Consider the following 19,572-nt stretch of genomic DNA (forward strand, 5'->3'; position numbering starts at 1 on the left):
CTGCAAAGATTCTATTTAATGAAAAAACTCTTTGTTGCTGGAGGAATCAAAAAGAAGGAGCCTTCTATACCATACAGAGATAAAGAATCATCATAAGATGCACAGTGGACTTCCCTGGTGGCGCAGTGGATAAGAATCTACCTTCCAATGCAGGGGACAGGGGTTCAATCCCTGATCCGGGAAAATTTCACGTGCTGTGGAGCTACTAAGTCCATGTGCCACAACTCCTGAAGCCCATGTGCCTAGAGCCTGTGCTCTGCAACAAGAGAAGCCACCTCAATGAGAAGCCCAAGCACCAAAGCGAAAAACAGATCCTGCTCGCCACAGCTAGAAAAAGCCAGCAACACAAAGCAATGAAGACTCAGTGCAGTCAAATAATTACACAAAAGATGCAAAGCAGAAAAAAAGAGTGATCCCCCTAAAGTAATCCTGGGAAGGTAAGTCCTCCAGGATTTGCAGAAATCTTGGAAAGAACACTAGACATTCCAATGGATGCAGGAAAGGATTTGAGCCATCTTATCTAAAGCTCAGGTGTCAGGGTAATCAGTTGACATCTGGGTACAGATATTTAAACTTCATCTTCAAGCTGAATATCCATTGTACGCTTTAATTCCTCAGCTCCATACCTTAGAATTTAATTAACCTCAATACCCAGAGCCATAATCTGCTCACCAGTTGTTAGCTTTACACTTTTAAAATGTGATTGCCATCCAGACCATGGATTTCACACACAGGCAAGCCTCAACATACCCACACACTAGATTCCAAGGGTACACTTTGAAGCCAACTGGTTGGAAGCAGGAGTTCAGTTCTCCCACGGAAGTAATGATATAAATCAAATGTTCTCAAACCCTAATGCACAAATGAATAGCATAAGAGGCTTGTTAAATACATCCCTGGGTTCTGCTGCCAGAAATTCCCATTCTGGAATGGACTCCAGTGAGCAACATTTCGATTATGATGCAACCACACTTTAGAAAATATTAGGAGGAGCTATAAGATTTTTTTTTCCTACCCCCACAAAAGCTAATTTAATCCATAATACAATTGAAATAGGAGTAATGATCACTTTCAGCTTTGAATGCCCTCTCCCCCTCATCTCAGATCCTTTAGGCTAAACATGCAACAGCTCTGAGCATGGAGAAAGCTGGTGTGAGGCCCGATGGACCCAGGAGGCAGTCCCTCTCGTGGGGGCTGAGTAAGCCGAGCGAGACAATAGCAACTGTCATATGGAAGAGTTGCCCATAATTCACATTTGTTTTCCTCTGAACTTGCCACCCCATCCAGAATTCTAATTAAGGTTCTAGTGGCTTTAAAAGAATTAAGATCGCTCCCTAACTTCCTTCACTTATAGCCAAGGAATAAAATTAAGAAAACCTAGCTCCATTCATTTCAGTATGATGATGATTTTTCTAGAGGAGCACAGCTCTTTGGGGAACCATTTTTCCCATGGAAATTAATTGACAGTAATATTCAATTCAGAGTTTAAGATTCAAAACAAAGACCACAGTGAATGCTGTTTTCCTTGTGAGTAGGAAAATAAAACCAACGGCTTAAGATACAGTGGCTCCTTCTAGCAGAATGTCCAAAGTGATAACGAAAAAAAATTACAAAGGACACGAATTGTTCTAAGTGGCTGAAAGACTTCACAGATCCTTTGAGTGATGGCCTGCCAAAATCTTCGGCCGGCAAAGCTCACTTAAAGACACCAGACATGAATAGGCAATTTTTAACTTAAAAAAAAAAAATCCTTCAGGTTTATAGCAGAGTAACTTCTAGACCTTGAATGACACAACATGACAATTTTATTGGCTGACCTTTTAAAAGTAAGCAGATCTAATTAGACACTCTGATGCTCAGGTTCTGAATTATGATGAGCAAGCAGGGGTCTCTAATCCCCTACTGTTGCAGCTAAACATTTGGGAGTAATATTGCTAATTAAAATGCAGCATTCCAACCTGAAAGCGGAGCTCCGGCCTCTCGTCCACATTGGCAGAGCCTGCTGTTTCTGCTTCCTCTCCCCAACACACACTATCAAATATTTTCCACCACAGAGATTCTCCTTATTACAATTTCCCAAGTATTCCCCTAATAGATGCAGCGTGATTACTGGGGTGCCTGGAGACAGAATCTCTTCAGGTGGGTAATCATTTGGATGAGGCAAGTCAAGAAATGGCTCTAATTCCCACCTCACTTCCTGCACAAAACAAATTCCATGTGGATTAAAGATTTAAAGCTAAAATCTAAATCTGTAAAATACTAGGAGAACAAATAAGCCTGTCTGCCACAGAGTCGATAACAATAAAAACTTGGCAAAAAAATTTTTTTTAAACCTGACTATCCATCAGTAAGGGAATATGCAAAGTTAAATTATGATTTACTTGTGCAGCAGCATAATCTGCACTTACTAAAATAGCTCTTGAAAAGGAGGTGAATGTGTAAAATACCTAGCTAGTGGGAAGCAGCTGTGTAGCACAGGGAACTCAGCTCGTTGCTCTGTGGTGACCTAGATGGGTGGGATGAGGGGTTGGGGGCTGGAGCTCTCAAGAGGGAGGGGATACATGTATATTTATAGCAGATTCATTGTTGTTTTACAGCAGAAAACAACACAACATTGTAAAGAAATTATTCTCCAATTAAAAATAGTCCTCTTAAAAACAGAGGAGGTAAAAGTCCATATTCTGACATATTAATAGAAAGAGGTCTGTGACACTGATAAGTGAAAAAGGAAATTGAAGTATATGTCAAGCAAAAACAAAATGTGTGTGTGAATGCATGCATAAAAGAAATCCTGGGGGTGGGGAAGATGCACAAGCCATTAACATTTGTTCCAGCTAAAGGTGAGAACACAGGACATTACCCCTTTGTGTATTTTATGCCTTTCAGCATGATTGAATTTTTGCCACAGCAAGAAAGCACAATGGAGTCACACCATTAAAAACATTAAGTTGGTAAATTCCACTCCATTCCACGTGGAAAGAAGGAGAGGAAAAGACATTTAAATGGCGGAGTCATGGTCGAAAGTGTAGAGCAAAGCAGGTAAGAACAAGAGCACCAGAGCCAGACTGCTGGGGTTCAGATTCAAGCCCTGCCGCTTTCTAACTGGGCGAGTCACTTGACTCCCTCTGCCTCAGTTATATTGTTGTTTAGTTGCTAAGTCATATCCAACTCTTTGCAACCCCTTGGACTGCAGCACACCAGGCTTCCCTGTCCTCCACTATCTCCCAGAGTTTGCCCAAGTTCATGTCCATGGAATCGGTGATGCCATCCAACCATCTCATCCTCTGCTGCCCCCTTCTCTTTTTGCCTTCAATCTTACCCAGCATCAGGGTCTTTTCCAATGAGCCAGCTCTTCACATCAGGTAGCAAAAGTATTGGAGTTATGCTTTAAAAAAAAAAAATGGGTATAATAATAACAAACACTTTCTGGGGTTGTTGTAAGAATTAAATGAGTTAATAACAATTAAAGTGCTTAAAAGAGTGCTTGACACTATATGGGAAAAGAATCTGAGAAAAAGCAGATATGTGTATCACTGATTCACACTGCTGTACACCGGAAACACAGCATTGTAAATCAACTATACTCCAATAAAAAAAAATTTTAAAGAGTGCCTGGCAGCATGTCTCCAATAAATGTTGGTTTACCACTGCTATTCTGTGAAAGCAGTGAATACAACACATATCTTTCCTTAGGTGGCTTCGGTTTTTATGCCTCTTGTAGTGTGAACATTTTACTGGATTCCACAACACTGTGACAGCTAGAGATCTGAACTTCTGATACAATATGGCCCCTCTACCCAAGTCAACTACTGTGAGAAGTCAATCAAACAAACAATGGTTTGTTTCAATAGCCAGTACAGAAACCAGCTGTGTTAGGTTCATCAGAAAATGGCCCGTCAGTCTTCACTGTGGCATAGAAATATGGCCGTGGATACTTAGTCTATGAGCAACTGAAGGGGATTTCAAGAATGACTTTGTCCACTTTCCTTTTCTTTTCACACGCTGGCTTTAGAATTTAGCCACAGTATAGAATACAACTACTCCCTAAAATTGAAGAAGCAGTAAACTCCCCATGTCTGGTATATTACAAATACAATAATTATAAAGACTACCAGACCTTTCTCATTGTCTAAACCAACCACTTCTTAACATTTCTCTTGTACACTGTTATGCTACAAGGGTTTCTGTTATTTTGTACTTCAGCTTGGTTAAGGAAGGAAAGAAGGGTGCCTGGGGGAAGAAAAGCAACACAATCATAATCTCTGAGACAAGGCATCTGGGTGTGGGTACGGGCAGCTCTGTGGTCTGGGAGCCAGCATACCTGGTGCAGACTGCAGAGCCCCACCATCAGGCATGGCATCGGGACAGCCGGGGCACAGGTACCGGCTGACATCAACAACACAGGTCCTAGCATCTGCTGTGCCTTTGATGTACATCAGCCATGTAGGAGCCACTCTTAGGATGAGCAACCAAAGGAACAGCCACAGTGGCCAGTGCAGCCGACTCAAGATAGGCAAGGTGCCATCTGTAAATTCTGCAGGCTGAATGAGAAACCACCTGGAGCATGATTTGTAATTCCCTGGAGATTCCTTAGAGGACCTGGAATGAAGCTTGAATTCCCATGGGAATTTTGGATATGTTTTGGATTCCAAAAGGGAGTTTTGGATATGTTGTTCCTGAAGCTGAAGCTCTAATACTTTGGCCACCTGATACGAAGAACCAACTAATTGGAAAAGACCCTGATGCTGGGAAAGACTGAAGACAAAAGGAGAAGGGGACAGCAGACGATGAGATGGTTGGATGGCATCACCGACTCAGTGGACCTGAGTTTGAGCAAACTCCAGGAGATGGTGAAGGACAGGGAAGCCTGGTGTGCTGCAGTCCACGGGGTTGCAAAGACTCAGACACAGCTTAATGACTGAACAACAACAACAAACAAACAAGAAATAGTAGAATGTTAAATTTGGAAATGCTAGGACTTGAAAGTGTCCACAGTTTGCTCTATATGAAAATGGGAGGAGAGGGTGTCCAGACACTATTTCAGTGGCTGCTCCAACCAGTGGGGAAAATATCCATTTTATGGGGGAATTATATGCTACAGAGCTGTTTGCAAATTTGGGATTCGTGAATATCTCCAGTGATGATCTTCAGAAATGTTGAGAGTCCTCTGTAAGATTAGAGAAACTTGCCACTCAGGCTTTTGATATTACTGTATGTATATTTTGGAGTTTTCCTGGTGGCTCAGGGATAAAGAATCCACCTGCAATGCAAGAGACACGGGTTCAGATCCCTGGGTCAGGAAGATTCCCTGGAGAAAGGAATGGCAACCCACTCCAGTATTGATGCCTGGAGGATCCCATGGACAGAGGAGCCTGGTGGGCTACTGACCATGCAGTCACAGAAGAGTTGGATACTACTTGGCAACTAAACAACAACAACGTGTGGATTTTACCATGGTAAAAAAAAATGTGAAAAATCACTATTGCGTTAAAATAGTGTCTGTGTCAATTACTGAGTTTGTTGGCACCCCTTTACAGTTTGCACTGGCCTCACCATCCTCTCGAGCCTGGGGAGCACTGTGGGAGGAGCTGAGAGTCAGAGGGAAGGTTGGGGGGCAGGGATCAGAAGCTGAGGTTTGGCTGTTCTTCTTCAGATTAAGTGTAATTTTTCCATTTATCATTGGTTTGGAACCATTTTGTTTAACGATAAGAAGAACTGTATAAGTGAAGATATGTTTGGGTGCAAATCACAGAATTCAGTGGCTTAAGCAAATAATGGTTTATTTTTGTCACACTCCAAAATATATATATAGTAACATAAAATCTTGGAGAAGGCAACGTCAACCCACTCCAGTACTCTTGCCTGGAAAATCCCATCGGCGGAGAAGCCTGGTAGGCCGAAGTCCGTGGGGTCACAAAGAGTCAGACACAACTGAGCGAATTCACTTTCACTTTTCACTTTCATGCATTGGAGAAGGAAATGGCAACCCACTCCAGTGTTCTTGCCTGGAGAATCCCAGGGACGGGGAAACCTGGTGGGCTGTTGTCTATGCGGTCACACAGAGTCGGACATGACTGAAGTGACTTAGCAGCAGCAACATAAAATCTACCATCTTAACCATTTTTGAATTAGACCATTAAGGTATGACCTAAATCAAATCCCTTATGACTATACAATGGAAGTGAGAAATAGATTTAAGGGACTAGATCTGATAGACAGAGAACCTGATGAACTACGGACAGAGGTTCGTGATATTGTACAGGAGACAGGGATCAAGACCATCTCCAAGAACAAACCCACAGCAAACATTATCCTCAATGGTGAAAAATTGAAAGCATTTCCTCTAAAGTCAGGAACAAGACAAGGGTGCCCACTTCCACCATTACTATTCAATATAGTTTTGGAAGTTTTGGCCACAGCAATCAGAGCAGAAAAAGAAATAAAAGGAATCCAAATTGGAAAAGAAGAAGTAAAACTCTCACTGTTTGCAGATGACATGATCCTCTACATAGAAAATCCTAAAGACTCTACCAGAAAATTACTAGAACTAATCAATGAATATAGTAAACTTGCAGGATATAAAATCAACACACAGAAATCCCTTGCATTCCTATACACTAATAATGAGGAAATAGAAAGAGAAATTAAGGAAACAATTCCATTCACCATTACAATGAAAAGAATAAAATACTTAGGAATATATCTACCTAAAGAAACTGCTGCTGCTGCTGCTAAGTCACTTCAGTCGTGTCTGACTATGTGCTACCCCATAGACGGCAGCCCACCAGGCTCCCCCGTCCCTGGGATTCTCCAGGCAAGAACAATGGAGTGGGTTGACATTTCCTTCTCCAACGCCTGAAAGTGAAAAGTGAAAGTGAAGTCGCTCGGTCGTGTCCGAATCTTTGCGACCCCATGGACTACAGCCTACCAGGCTCCTCTGTCCATGAAATTCTCCAGGCAAGAGTACTGGAGTGGGGTGTCATTGCCTTCTCCGACCTAAAGAAACTAAAGACCTTTATATCAGATCAGATCAGTTGCTCAGTCGTGTCCGACTCTTTGCGACCCTGTGAATTGCAGCACACCAGGCCTCCCTGTCCATCACCAACTCCCGGAGTTCACTCACACTCACGTCCATCGAGTCAGTGATGCCATCTAGCCATCTCATCCTCTGTCGTCCCCTTCTCCTCCTGCCCCCAATCCCTCCCAGCATCAGAGTCTTTTTCAATGAGTTAACCCTTTGCATGAGGTGGCCAAAGTACTGGAGTTTCAGCTTTAGCATCATTCCTTCCAAAGAATACCCAGGGCTGATCTTCAGAATGGACTGGTTGGATCTCCTTGCAGTCCAAGGGACTCTCAAGAGTCTTCTCCAACACCACAGTTCAAAAGCATCAATTCTTCGGCGCTCAGTCCTCTTCACAGTCCAACTCTCACATCCATACATGACCACAGGAAAAACCATATCCTTGACTAGACGAAACTTTGTTGGCAAAGTAATGTCTCTGCTTTTGAATATGCTATCTAGGTTGGTCATAACTTACCTTCCAAGGAGTAAGAGTCTTTTAATTTCATGGCTGCAATCACCATCTGTAGTGATTTTGGAGCCCAGAAAAATAAAGTCTGACACTGTTTCCACTGTTTCCCCATCTATTTCCCATGAAGTGATGGGACCAGATGCCATGATCTTCGTTTTCTGAATGTTGAGCTTTGAGCCAAATTTTTCACTCTCCATTTTCACTTTCATCAAGAGGCTTTTGAGTTCCTCTTCACTTTCTGCCAGAAGTTCCCATTCACTTTCTGGTGTCATCTGCATATCTGAGGTTATTGATATTTCTCCCGGCAATCTTGATTCCAGCTTGTGCTTCTTCCAGTCCAGCGTTTCTCATGATGTACTCTGCATAGAAGTTAAATAAGCAGGGTGACAATATACAGCCTTGACGAACTCCTTTTCCTACTTGGAACCAGTCTGTTGTTCCATGTCCAGTTCTAACTGTTGCTTCCTGACCTGCATACAAATTTCTCAACGGGCAGATCAGGTGGTCTGGTATTCCCATCTCTTTCAGAATTTTCCACAGTTTATTGTGATCCACACAGTCAAAGGCTTTGGCATAGTCAATAAAGCAAAAACAGATGTTTTTCTGGAACTCTCTTGCTTTTTCCATGATCCAGCGGATGTTGGCAATTTGATCTCTGGTTCCTCTGCCTCTTCTAAAACCAGCTTGAACATCAGGAAGTTCACAGTTCACATATTGCTGAAGCCTGGCTTGGAGAATTTTGAGCATTACTTTACTAGCACGTGAGATGAGTGCAATTGTGCAGTAGTTTGAGCATTCTTTGGCGTTGCCTTTCTTTGGGATTGGGATGAAAACTGACCTTTTCCAGTCCTGTGGCCACTGCTGAGTTTTCCAAATGTGCTGGTATATTGAGTGCAGCACTTTCACAGCATCATCTTTCAGGATTTGGAATAGCTCAACTGGAATTCCATCACCTCCACTAGCTTTGTTCGTAGTGATGCTTTCTAAGGCCCACTTGACTTCACATTCCAGGATGTCTGGCTCTAGGTCAGTGATCACACCATCGTGATTATCTGGGTCGTGAAGATCTTTTTTGTACAGTTCTTCTGTGTATTCTTGCTATCTCTTCTTAATATCTTCTGCTTCTGTTAGGTCCATACCATTTCTGTCCTTTATCAAGCTCATCTTTGCATGAAATGTTCCTTTGGTATCTCTGATTTTCTTGAAGAGATCCCTAGTCTTTCCCATTCTGTTGTTTTCCTCTATTTCTTTGCATTGATTGCTGAAGAAGGCTTTCTTATCTCTTCTTGCTATTCTTTGGAACTCTGCATTCAGATGTTTATATCTTTCCTTTTCTCCTTTGCTTTTCACTTCTCTTCTTTTCACAGCTATTTGTAAGGCCTCCCCAGACAGCCATTTTGCTTTTTCGCATTTCTTTTCCATGGGGATGGTCTTGATCCCTGTCTCCTGTACAATGTCACGAACCTCATTCCATAGTTCATCAGGCACTCTATCTATCAGATCTAGGCCCTTAAATCTATTTCTCACTTCCACTGTATAATCATAAGGGATTTGATTTAGGTCATACCTGAATGGTCTAGTGGTTTTCCCTACTTTCTTCAATTTAAGTCTGAATTTGGCAATAAGGAGTTCATGGTCTGAGCCACAGTCAGCTCCTGGTCTTGTTTTTGCTGACTGTGTAGAGCTTCTTCATCTTTGGCTGCAAAGAATAGAATCAATCTGATTTCGGTGTTGACCATCTGGTGATGTCCATGTATAGAGTCTTCTCTTGTGTTATTGGAAGAGGGTGTTTGTTATGACCAGTGCATTTTCTTGGCAAAACTCTATTAGTTTTTGCCCTGCTTCATTCCATATTCCAAGGCCATATTTGCCTGTTACTCCAGGTGTTTCTTGACTTCCTACTTTTGCATTCCAGTCCCCTATAATGAAAAGGACACCTTTGTTGGGTGTTAGTTCTAAAAGGTCTTGTAGGTCTTCATAGAACCGTTCAACTTCAGCTTCTTCAGCATTACTGGTTGGGGCATAGACTTGGATTACTGTGATATTGAATGGTTTGCCTTGGAAACGAACAGAGATCATTCTGTCGTTTTTGAGATTGCATCCAAGTACTGCATTTCAGACTCTTTTGTTGACCATGATGGCCACTCCATTTCTTCTGAGGGATTCCTGCCCGCAGTAGTAGATATAATGGTCACCTGAGTTAAATTCACCCATTCCAGTCCATTTCAGTTCGCTGATTCCTAGAATGTCAACATTAACTCTTGCCATCTCTTGTTTGACCACTTCCAATTTGCCTTGATTCATGGACCTGACATTCCAGGTTCCTATGCAATATTGCTCTTTACAGCATCAGACCTTGCTTCTATCACCAGTCACATCCACAGCTGGGTATTCTTTGCTTTGGCTCCATCCCTTCATTCTTTCTGGAGTTATTTCTCCACTGATCTCCAATAGCATATTGGGCACCTACTGACCTGAGGACTTTCTCTTTCAGTATCCTATCATTTTGCCTTTTCATACTGTTCATGGGGTTCTCAAGGCAAGAATACTGAAGTGGTTTGCCATTCCCTTCTCCAGTGGACAACATTCTGTCAAATCTCTCCACCATGACCTGCCCATCCTGGGTTGCCCCACAGGCATGGCTTAGTTTCATTGAGTTAGACAAGGCTGTGGTCCTAGTGTGATTAGATTGACTAGTTTTCTGTGAGTATGGTTTCAGTGTGTCTGCCCTCTGATGCCCTCTTGCAACACTTACCATCTTACTTGGGTTTCTCTTACCTTGGACGTGGGGTATCTCTTCACAGCTGCTCCAGCAAAGCGCAGCCATTGCTCCTTACCTTGGACGAGGGGTATCTCCTCACCGCCGCCCTTCCTGACCTTCAATGTGGGATAGCTCCTCTAGGCCCTCCTGCGCCCTCGCAGCCATGGCTCCTTGGACATGGGGTTGGTCCTCCTGGCCACTGCCCCTGGCCTTGGTCGTGCAGTTGCTCCTCCCCACCGCCACCCTTGGCCTCGGGCTTAGGGGCGTGGGGTAGCTCCTCCCGCCCATCACCCCTGGCCTCGGGCTTGGGGCATGGGGTATCTCCTCCCAGCCACCGCCCCTGACCTCGGACGCGGGGTAACTCCTCTCGTTGCGGCCCCTGGCCTCGGGCATGGGTTGCTCCTCCCAGCCACCGCCCCTGGCCTTGGGCGTGGGGGCATGGGGTAGCTCCTCCTGGCTGCCGCCCCTGACCTCGGACACTGGGTATCTCCTCTCAGCCGCCCCCCCTGACTTTGGATGTGGGGTAGCTCCGCTCGGCCGTTCCTGTGCCGTCGCAGTCTGGTACTCTCCGCCACTGCCCCTGACCTCAGACGTGGGGTAATTCCTCTTGGCCGCCACCCTTTGGGCATGGGGTCCTTCCGGCTTCTGCCCCTGACCTCAGACGTGGGGTGGCTCCTCTCGTTTGGGCTATGGCGCGCCCATCGCAGCCGCCTGTGCTATAAGACCTATATATAGAAAACTATAAAACACTGGTGAAAGAAATCAAAGATTACACTAATAGATAGATAAATATACCATGTTCATGGATTGGAAGAATCAATATAGTGAAAATGAGTATACTACCCAAAGCAATCTATAGATTCAATGTAATCCCTATCAAGCTACCAACGGTATTCTTCACAGAGCTAGAACAAATAATTTCACAATTTGTATGGAAATACAAAAAACCTCGAATAGCCAAAGCGATCTTGAGAAAGAAAAATGGAACTGGAGGAATCAACCTGCCTGACTTCAGGCTCTACTACAAAGCCACAGTTATCAAGACAGTATGGTACTGGTACAAAGACAGAAATATAGATCAGTGGAACAAAATAGAAAGCCCAGAGATAAATCCACGCACATATGAACACCTTACCTTTGACAAAGGAGGCAAGAATATACAATGGATTAAAGACAATCTCTTTAACAAGTGGTGCCGGGAAAACTGGTCAACCACCTGTAAAATAATGAAACTAGAACACTTTCTAACACCATACACAAAAATAAACTCAAAATGGATTAAAGATCTCAACGTACGACCAGAAACTATAAAACTCCTAGAGGAAAACATAGGCAAAACACTCTCCGACATATATCACAGCAGGATCCTCTATGACCCACCTCCCAGAATATTGGAAATAAAAGCAAAAATAAACAAATGGGACCTAATTAAACTTAAAAGCTTCTGCACAACAAAGGAAACTATCAGCAAGGTGAAAAGACAGCCTTCAGAATGGGAGAAAATAATAGCAAATGAAGCAACTGACAAACAACTAATCTCAAAAATATACAAGCAGCTCCTGCAGCTCAATTCCAGAAAAATAAACAACCCAATCAAAAAATGGGCCAAAGAACCAAATAGACATTTCTCCAAAGAAGACATACAGATAGCTAACAAACACATGAAAAGATGCTCAACATCACTCATTATCAGAGAAATGCAAATCAAAACCACTATGAGGTACCGTTTCACACCAGTCAGAATGGCTGCGATCCAAAAGTCTACAAGCAATAAATGCTGGAGAGGGTGTGGAGAAAAGGGAACCCTCTTACACTGTTGGTGGGAATGCAAACTAGTACAGCCACTATGGAGAACAGTGTGGAGATTCCTTAAAAAACTGGAAATAGAACTGCCTTATGATCCAGCAATCCCATTGCTGGGCATACACACCGAGGAAACCAGAAGGGAAAGAGACACGTGTACCCCAATGTTCATCGCAGCACTGTTTATAATAGCCAGGACATGGAAGCAACCTAGATGTCCATCAGCAGATGAATGGATGAGAAAGCTGTGGTACATATACACAGTGGAGTATTACTCAGCCATTAAAAAGAATACATTTGAATCAGTTCTAATGAGGTGGATGAAACTGAAGCCTATTATACAGAGTGAAGTAAGCCAGAAAGAAAAACACCAATACAGTATACTAACGAATATATATGGAATTTAGAAAGATGTGATGATAACCTTGTATGCGAGACAGCAGAGGAGACATTGATGTATAGAACAGTCTTTTGGACTCTGTGGGAGAGGGAGAGGGTGGGATGATTTGGGAGAATGGCATTGAAACACGTATAAATCATATATGAAATGAGTCGCCAGTCCAGGTTCGATGCACGATGCTGGATGCTTGGGGTTGGTGCACTGGGACAACCCAGAGGGATGGTATGGGGAGGGAGGAGGGAGGAGGGTTTAGGATGGGGAACATGTGTATACCTGTGGCGGATTCATTTTGATGTATGGCAAAACCAATACAATATTGTAAAGTTAAAAAATAAAATAAAATATATTAATAAAAAAAATTTAAAAAAGAAAGGCAAAAAAGCAAAATGGCTGTCTGAGGAGGCCTTACAAATAGCTGTGAAAAGAAGAGAAGCAAAAAGCAAAGGAGAAAAGGAAAGATATATCCATTTGAATGCAGAGTTCCAAAGAATGGCAAGGAGAGAGAAGAAAGCCTTCCTCAGCGATCAGTGCAAAGAAATAGAGGAAAACAATAGAATGGGACAGACTGGAGATCTCTTCAAGAAAATTAGAGATACCAAGGGAACATTTCATGCAAGGATGGGCTCAATAAAGGATAGAAATGGTAAGGACCTAACAGAAGCAGAAAATATTAAGAAGAGGTGGCAAGAATACACAGAAGAACTGTACAAAAAAGATCTTCACAATCCAAATAATCACGAAGATGTGATCACTCACACTCACCTAGAGCCGGACATCCTGGAATGTGAAGTCAGGTGGGCCTTAGGAAGCATCACTACAAACAAAGCTAGTGGAGGTGATGGAATTCCAGTTGAACTATTTTAAACCCTAAAAGATGATGCTGTGAAAGTGCTGCACTCAATATGTCAGCAAATTTGGAAAATTCAGCAGTGGCCACAGGACTGGAAAAGGTCAGTTTTCATCCCAATCCCAAAGAAAGGCAATACCAAAGAATGCTCAAACTACTGCACAATTGCACTCATCTCACATGCTAGTAAAGTAATGCTCAAAATTCTCCAAGCCAGGCTTCAGCAATACGTGAACCATGAACTTCCAGATGTTCAAGCTGGTTTTAGAAGAGGCAGAGGAACCAGAGATCAAATTGCCAACATCCGCTGGATCATGGAAAAAGCAAGAGAGTTCCAGAAAAACATCTATTTCTGCTTTATTGACTATGCCAAAGCCTTTGACTGTGTGGATCACAATAAACTGTGGAAAATTCTGAAAGAGATGGGAATACCAGACCACCTGATCTGCCTCTTGAGAAACCTGTATACAGGCCAGGAAGCAACAGTTAGAACTGGACATGGAACAACAGACTGGTTCCAAATAGGAAAAGGAGTACATCAAGGCTGTATATTGTCACCCTGCTTATTTAACTTCTATGCAGAGTACATCATGAGAAACACTGGGCTGGAGGAAGCAGAAGCTGGAATCAAGATTGCCAGGAGAAATATCAATAACCTCAGATATGCAGATGACACCACCCTTATGACAGAAAATGAAGAAGAACTAAAGAGCCTCTTGATGAAAGTGAAAGAGAAGACTGAAAAAGTTGGCTTAAAGCTCAACATTCAAAAAACTAAGATCATGGCATCCAGTCCCATCATTTCATGGCAAATAGATGGGGGAACAGTGGAAACAGTGTCAGACTTTATTTTTCTGGGCTCCAAAATCACTGCGGATGGTGATTGCAGCCATGAAATTAAAAGACTCTTACTCCTTGGAAGGAAAGTTATGACCAACCTAGATAGCATATTCAAAAGCAGAGACATTACTTTGCCAACAAAGGTCTGTCTAGTCAAGGCTATGGTTTTTCCAGTAGTCATGTACGGATGTGAGAGTTGGACTATAGAATTGATGCCGGAGAATTGATGTTTTTGAACTGTGGTGTTGGAGAAGACTCTTGAGAGTCCCTAGGACTGCAAGGAGATCCAACCAGTCCATCCTAAAGGAGAGCAGTCCTGGGTGTTCATTGGAGGGACTGATGGTGAAGCTGAAACTCCAATACTTTGGCCACCTGATGCGGAGAGCTGACTCATTTGAAAAGACCCTCATGCTGGGAAAGATTGAGGACAGGAGGAAAAGGGGACTGAGGATAAGATGGCTAGATGGCATCACTGACACAATGGACATGGTTTGGGTGGACTCCGGGAGTTGGTGCTGGACAGGGAGACCTGGCGTGCTGCAGTTCATGGGGTTGCAGAGTCGGACACGACTGAGTGACTGAACTGAACTGAAATTAACCATGTTTAAGTGCATGGTTTAGTGGCATCAAATACATTCATAATATTATACAACCATCACCAGCGCCCATGTATGAAACTCTTCTCATCTTTCCAAACTGAAGCTCTATACCCATGAAACACTAACTCCCCAATCCTCTCACCCCCAGCCTCTGGTGGCCACCATTCTACTTCATGTCTCTATGATTTTGACTGCTGTAAGTGTTTTATGCAAGTGAATCATACAGTATGTCTTTTTGTGACTTCACCTCAAGGTTCATCCATGTTGTAACATGCGTCAGAATTACCTTCCTTTTAAAGGCTTGATCATTTTAATGCAACAGCTTAAAAAATCAAACTGAGAGGATCCATATTACTGATTCCTTTTTCTTTTGTTTCAGGCTCCAGCATGACTCAGCACCGACTAATCTTGTCTTTATTTACAACCTTGGTACTTTTATTCATCAGGTATATTTTTGTGTCCATTTTTACTTTCTTCACATTAACATATTATTCAACTTGATTAATGAATTTTTTGGCACCCACCCCCATACACTTTGTGCCTGAGGTAAAAGCCTTGTGCACCACACCCTACTCCCAGGCCTGGAACTCCCCTGCAAACACATGAACATAACGTCAAGTGGTGCTCCTACTGAACATGGCTTTTTATTCTGAGGCTTTCACTACCCTCCCAGGGCTGTTCTTCTTTGAGGGTAACTCCTAGAGATAGTAAACAACTCACCTCTCCAGCAAGTCTTTCCTATGCGAACCAACCAATCCAAGCCTATCCCAACCACTTCACTCAGGTCACTAGCTCCTGCCCTAAGCACCTAGGGACAGGTACCAGACCATAAGACACAGCCCTTCTTCCCAGGAGTCCACAGGAACTACTCACACTCTCCAATCCCAGGGACTTCCCCGGGTGGTCCGGTGGCTAAGGCTCTGAGCTCTCAATCCGGAGGGTGCAGGTTTGATCCCTGGTTGGGAACAGTGATCCCACATGCCTCGGGACAACTAAGCCCACACGAGACAATTAGAGAAAGCCCACACACGGCAACGAAGACCTATCAGAGCCAAAATCAAAAAAAAAAAAAAACAAAGAAAACTAGCCAATCCTAAGCCTGCTTATCCTGCCTCACCTATACCATTGCCTGGAAACCACTATAAAGACTTTTGCCTAACATATTTAAAATGGAAAACCAACAAGGACCAACTATATAGCACCTGGAACTCTGTTCAATGTTATGTGGCAGCCTGGATGGGATGGGAATTTGGGGGAGAATGGATACATATATGTGTATGGCTGAATCCTTTTGCTGTTCACCTGAAACTATCACAACATTGTTAATCAGCTAAACCCCAATATAAAATTTAAAAAAAAGAAAAGACTTTCCCTCCAAGTCCTGACTGGCCCCAATGTTTCACTATGCGGGCAAGGCATGGCGTGCCCTGCCCCTGCTCAGGAAACTATGGGTAACAAATCACCTTTTCAGTGGCACTCACTTCCCGATCCTCATTATACTTGAACAATAATAAAGGCTGCATTCTGAAACAGTGCTCACGGAAGGTGGCTGGGAGTAATGAAGGGTGCTGTTTTATTTAGGTGGTGTGCGAAGACATCTCTGAAGAAACCTCAAATGGTTTCTTTTGAGCAGAAACCGGAAGGCAGGGAAGAGGAATGTCTGGAGAAAGGAAAATACTCTACTTCCTGACTAGATAATTTGCTCATTTCAGAACCACCTCTCCTTTCTCTCATGATTTTCACAACACCGTTTGCTTTCATTTTTCTCTTGCTTTTGTGACCATGCTGTCAAAGGTCTCTGTGTCAGTCATGTTTTGGGCACTGATTCCTTGCCTCAGGCAGTTCCAAACACTTACCCAGCCTTCCTGCGGACTACCACACAGACACTAAAATGTATCCTTATGTCTAAAACGAAATGCATTATCTTTTCCTCAACTCCCCAAACATGAGAACCTTCAATACTTTTCTACCTGGATTATAAAAGTGTCACAACGGGTCCTTTCTCCTTCCTGCCTAATAAAATCTCCATGGCTTCTCATGGTCTACAACATAAAGTCCAAAGTTCTGAGCCCCAACCTCTCATTCCAGCTTCATTTCCAGTGATACCTCCCACCATCTCAAGCCTCTGCCCCACCAGGTTAACAACTGGTCAAAAGCGCATTGACCTCTTTGACTCCATTCATCTCCAAGTCCAGTGCAGCCATGGACTCTGATAACAATTCCCCAAATATTCTAGAATATTCTGATTACAAAATAAAGACACATTTGTTCTAGAAAATTTAGAAAATAAGGAAAAACCTAATGAATAAAATTGAAATCACTGCCTATAATCCTACCACCCATTCTATTCATTTATAAGAATTAACTGAATATCTACTATGAGCAAAGAATAAGATAAAGCAGGATACTGAGGAAGCAGGGACTCTTAAAGATGTTTGAATGAAACAGGGAGAGAGGAGGAGAGGCTCTTCATATGCGGTCCCCTGTGTTTGAAATGTCCTTCATCCCTTTATCACTTGGCAAACTTCTCTTACCCTTAAAGACCAAGTCAAGCCTCTCTTCCATGATGCAGCTTTGCTGATTTTCCCCAGGTTGAGCTAATTACCACTTGATTTTTTTTTGTCACTGTACCTTGTATATTCATCTATCTTAGCCCCTATCACATACGATCAAAGGGTTCTGACTATGTGTATACCGGCTCCTCTTCTAGTCTATGGGCCTTCAAGGCTCATAACCATGGTGACCAATTCAGACCTGACACATGACAGGCCCTGAGAAAACAAATGCAACTGAGTTGTGTTTCCTAGGACTTCCCTCAAGTCAGAAAAACACAAGTGGTTTCAGTAACTGCAACTCCATTTGACAAAAGGTTTGTATATCCTTCCGAACACTTCTCTTTATCCTAAAGCATCCCCCCAGGTCAGGTTTTAAATGCAATAACATATATAACTCATTTTAATGGGACATGTTATACAATAGGCAAGTTCTACTAGATAACAAATCAAATGGGAAGGGCCGTTTGGTACATTTGGTACTCCTATCAAGTCTGCAAACATTATTTAGCCTGTCCTTCTTGCTAAACTCTCTGCCAGTTTCAAAGCATTTAAAATAATCAATTAGCTAATCCTTGCAACACCTCTCTGGGCTTAGCCAGTGCTCTCAGAACATTTTAGAGATATTGCTTAAAGAGGGTAGAAACAAAAAACGGCCATCCTGTAAAGCATGGGATTACCCAGTGATACCTGGCTCCTGTGCAGAAAAGCAGCCTGTGCTTAGGGTTAACACATAAGCAAAAGACTCGCACTTCACCAGGGACCCCCATGTTTAGCACTTACCTCTGAAGAAAAATCATGTGAAAATTCCACAGACTTGAAGGAAGATTAGCAGAGCAGTCAGGACCCTCTGCGGGAAGCAAACCACCATTTAGATAAGCTGGAGTTCGTGGGGCACAAGGGAAGAGGCAGTCCACGTAATTTGAATCACAAAGATCAACAGCATAAGGTAAAGAGGAATGAAAAATGACTAATGTGTAATTGTTCACGCCTTATCTGTGAGGAAATGAAGCAGTATAAGTTGAGGGGAAACCAAAATATTATATATAATGCTATTACATAAAATACTATTATATGTTATTATATATTATGGCATAATATATAGTACTGTTTTTACTCTAATGTTACTGCATATAATCATATATATAGTTGATATTTTTGAGGATTCATACATATTCTTATAACAATTCTGTGAAGTAGATAATATCATCCTCACTTTAAATTAGAGAAGACTGGGACTTCCCTGGTAGTTCAGTGGCTAAGCCTCCACTCTTCCAGTGCAGGGGGCCTGGGTTCAATCCCTGGTCAGGGAACTAGATCCCCCATGCCACAACTAAGACCCAGCACAGCCCAAGTAAATTAAGTAAATACATTAGAGGAAACTAAGTCTTAGAGTGGTTAGATAATCTCTTCTCTGAGTTAACAAGTGATGGGGGATGTGCTCAAGCCTCGCTCTGTCTGATGCCGCCAGGAAGACAACCATTACACCACACTACCTGCCAGTAATATAAGCACTCATTGAATTATTCTATCCACCAGGGCTCCAGCATAAAAACAGATGACACATTCCAGCTTAATACCACAAGGAAACTTTCATAAGGCTCTTGTCCACAATGGGGCATGCAGGGGACAGTGAACCCCAAGGGACAATGCAGAGTTGGTATCAGTGGTCCCTGTTAGCACCCGTAAGCCTGAAGGGGCAATGTGGCTTTGGAATTTGGAAACACAGAGGCTGTGTGGGGAGGGACATTTTAGAGAAAGTATAAGACAGTCAGAATAAACCCATTCAAAGAGACAGGAAGGGTGATGAACACACAGGACCCAGCCTCCTTTCCCCCTCATACCTGCCAAGGCTCCCACTGGCCGAGCCAACTTTGAGCTAGAGAGTAAGGTATGGTGATGAAGATATCCAACTCCCAGGGCACAGAACAAAGTGGAGAAGTGAACCTTAAAAAAAGAAACAGATGGGCCAAACATGGATTTAAATGAGGATCATGGTGTCATGAGATTTCTCCGGGGTCAGTACATGAAATGCAAAGGACGATATATTAGTCCTAAGGATGAGGTTAGGGATTAGAGGTAGATAAAGTTTGGCTTCAAACATAATAATAAATCACATTTGGTAAGACTGTTAAAAATAATATTTTATCCTTAAATTTTTACCTTCTGATTGCTTAGTCACTTAGTTGTGTCCAACTCTTTTCGACTCCATGGACTGTAGCCTGTCAGGACCCTCTG

General features: G+C 42.8%; 1 long non-coding RNA gene across 1 annotated transcript in view; it reads right to left on the reverse strand.

Moving 5' to 3' along the window:
• LOC133249780 (uncharacterized) overlaps nucleotides 1–19,347 on the reverse strand; it is a 40,093-nt gene extending 20,746 nt beyond the window's left edge. The window contains exons 1-2 of the long non-coding RNA XR_009737095.1: nucleotides 19,179–19,347; nucleotides 18,118–18,184 (exon numbers count right to left, since the gene is read on the reverse strand). This is a non-coding gene — a long non-coding RNA (uncharacterized LOC133249780). The remainder of the gene's footprint in view (nucleotides 1–18,117; nucleotides 18,185–19,178) is intronic.
• Between the last annotated feature and the right edge of the window lie 225 nt (nucleotides 19,348–19,572).

This window comes from Bos javanicus, chromosome 6, assembly GCF_032452875.1.
Source record: "Bos javanicus breed banteng chromosome 6, ARS-OSU_banteng_1.0, whole genome shotgun sequence".
Classification (NCBI taxonomy): Eukaryota; Metazoa; Chordata; class Mammalia; order Artiodactyla; family Bovidae; genus Bos; species Bos javanicus.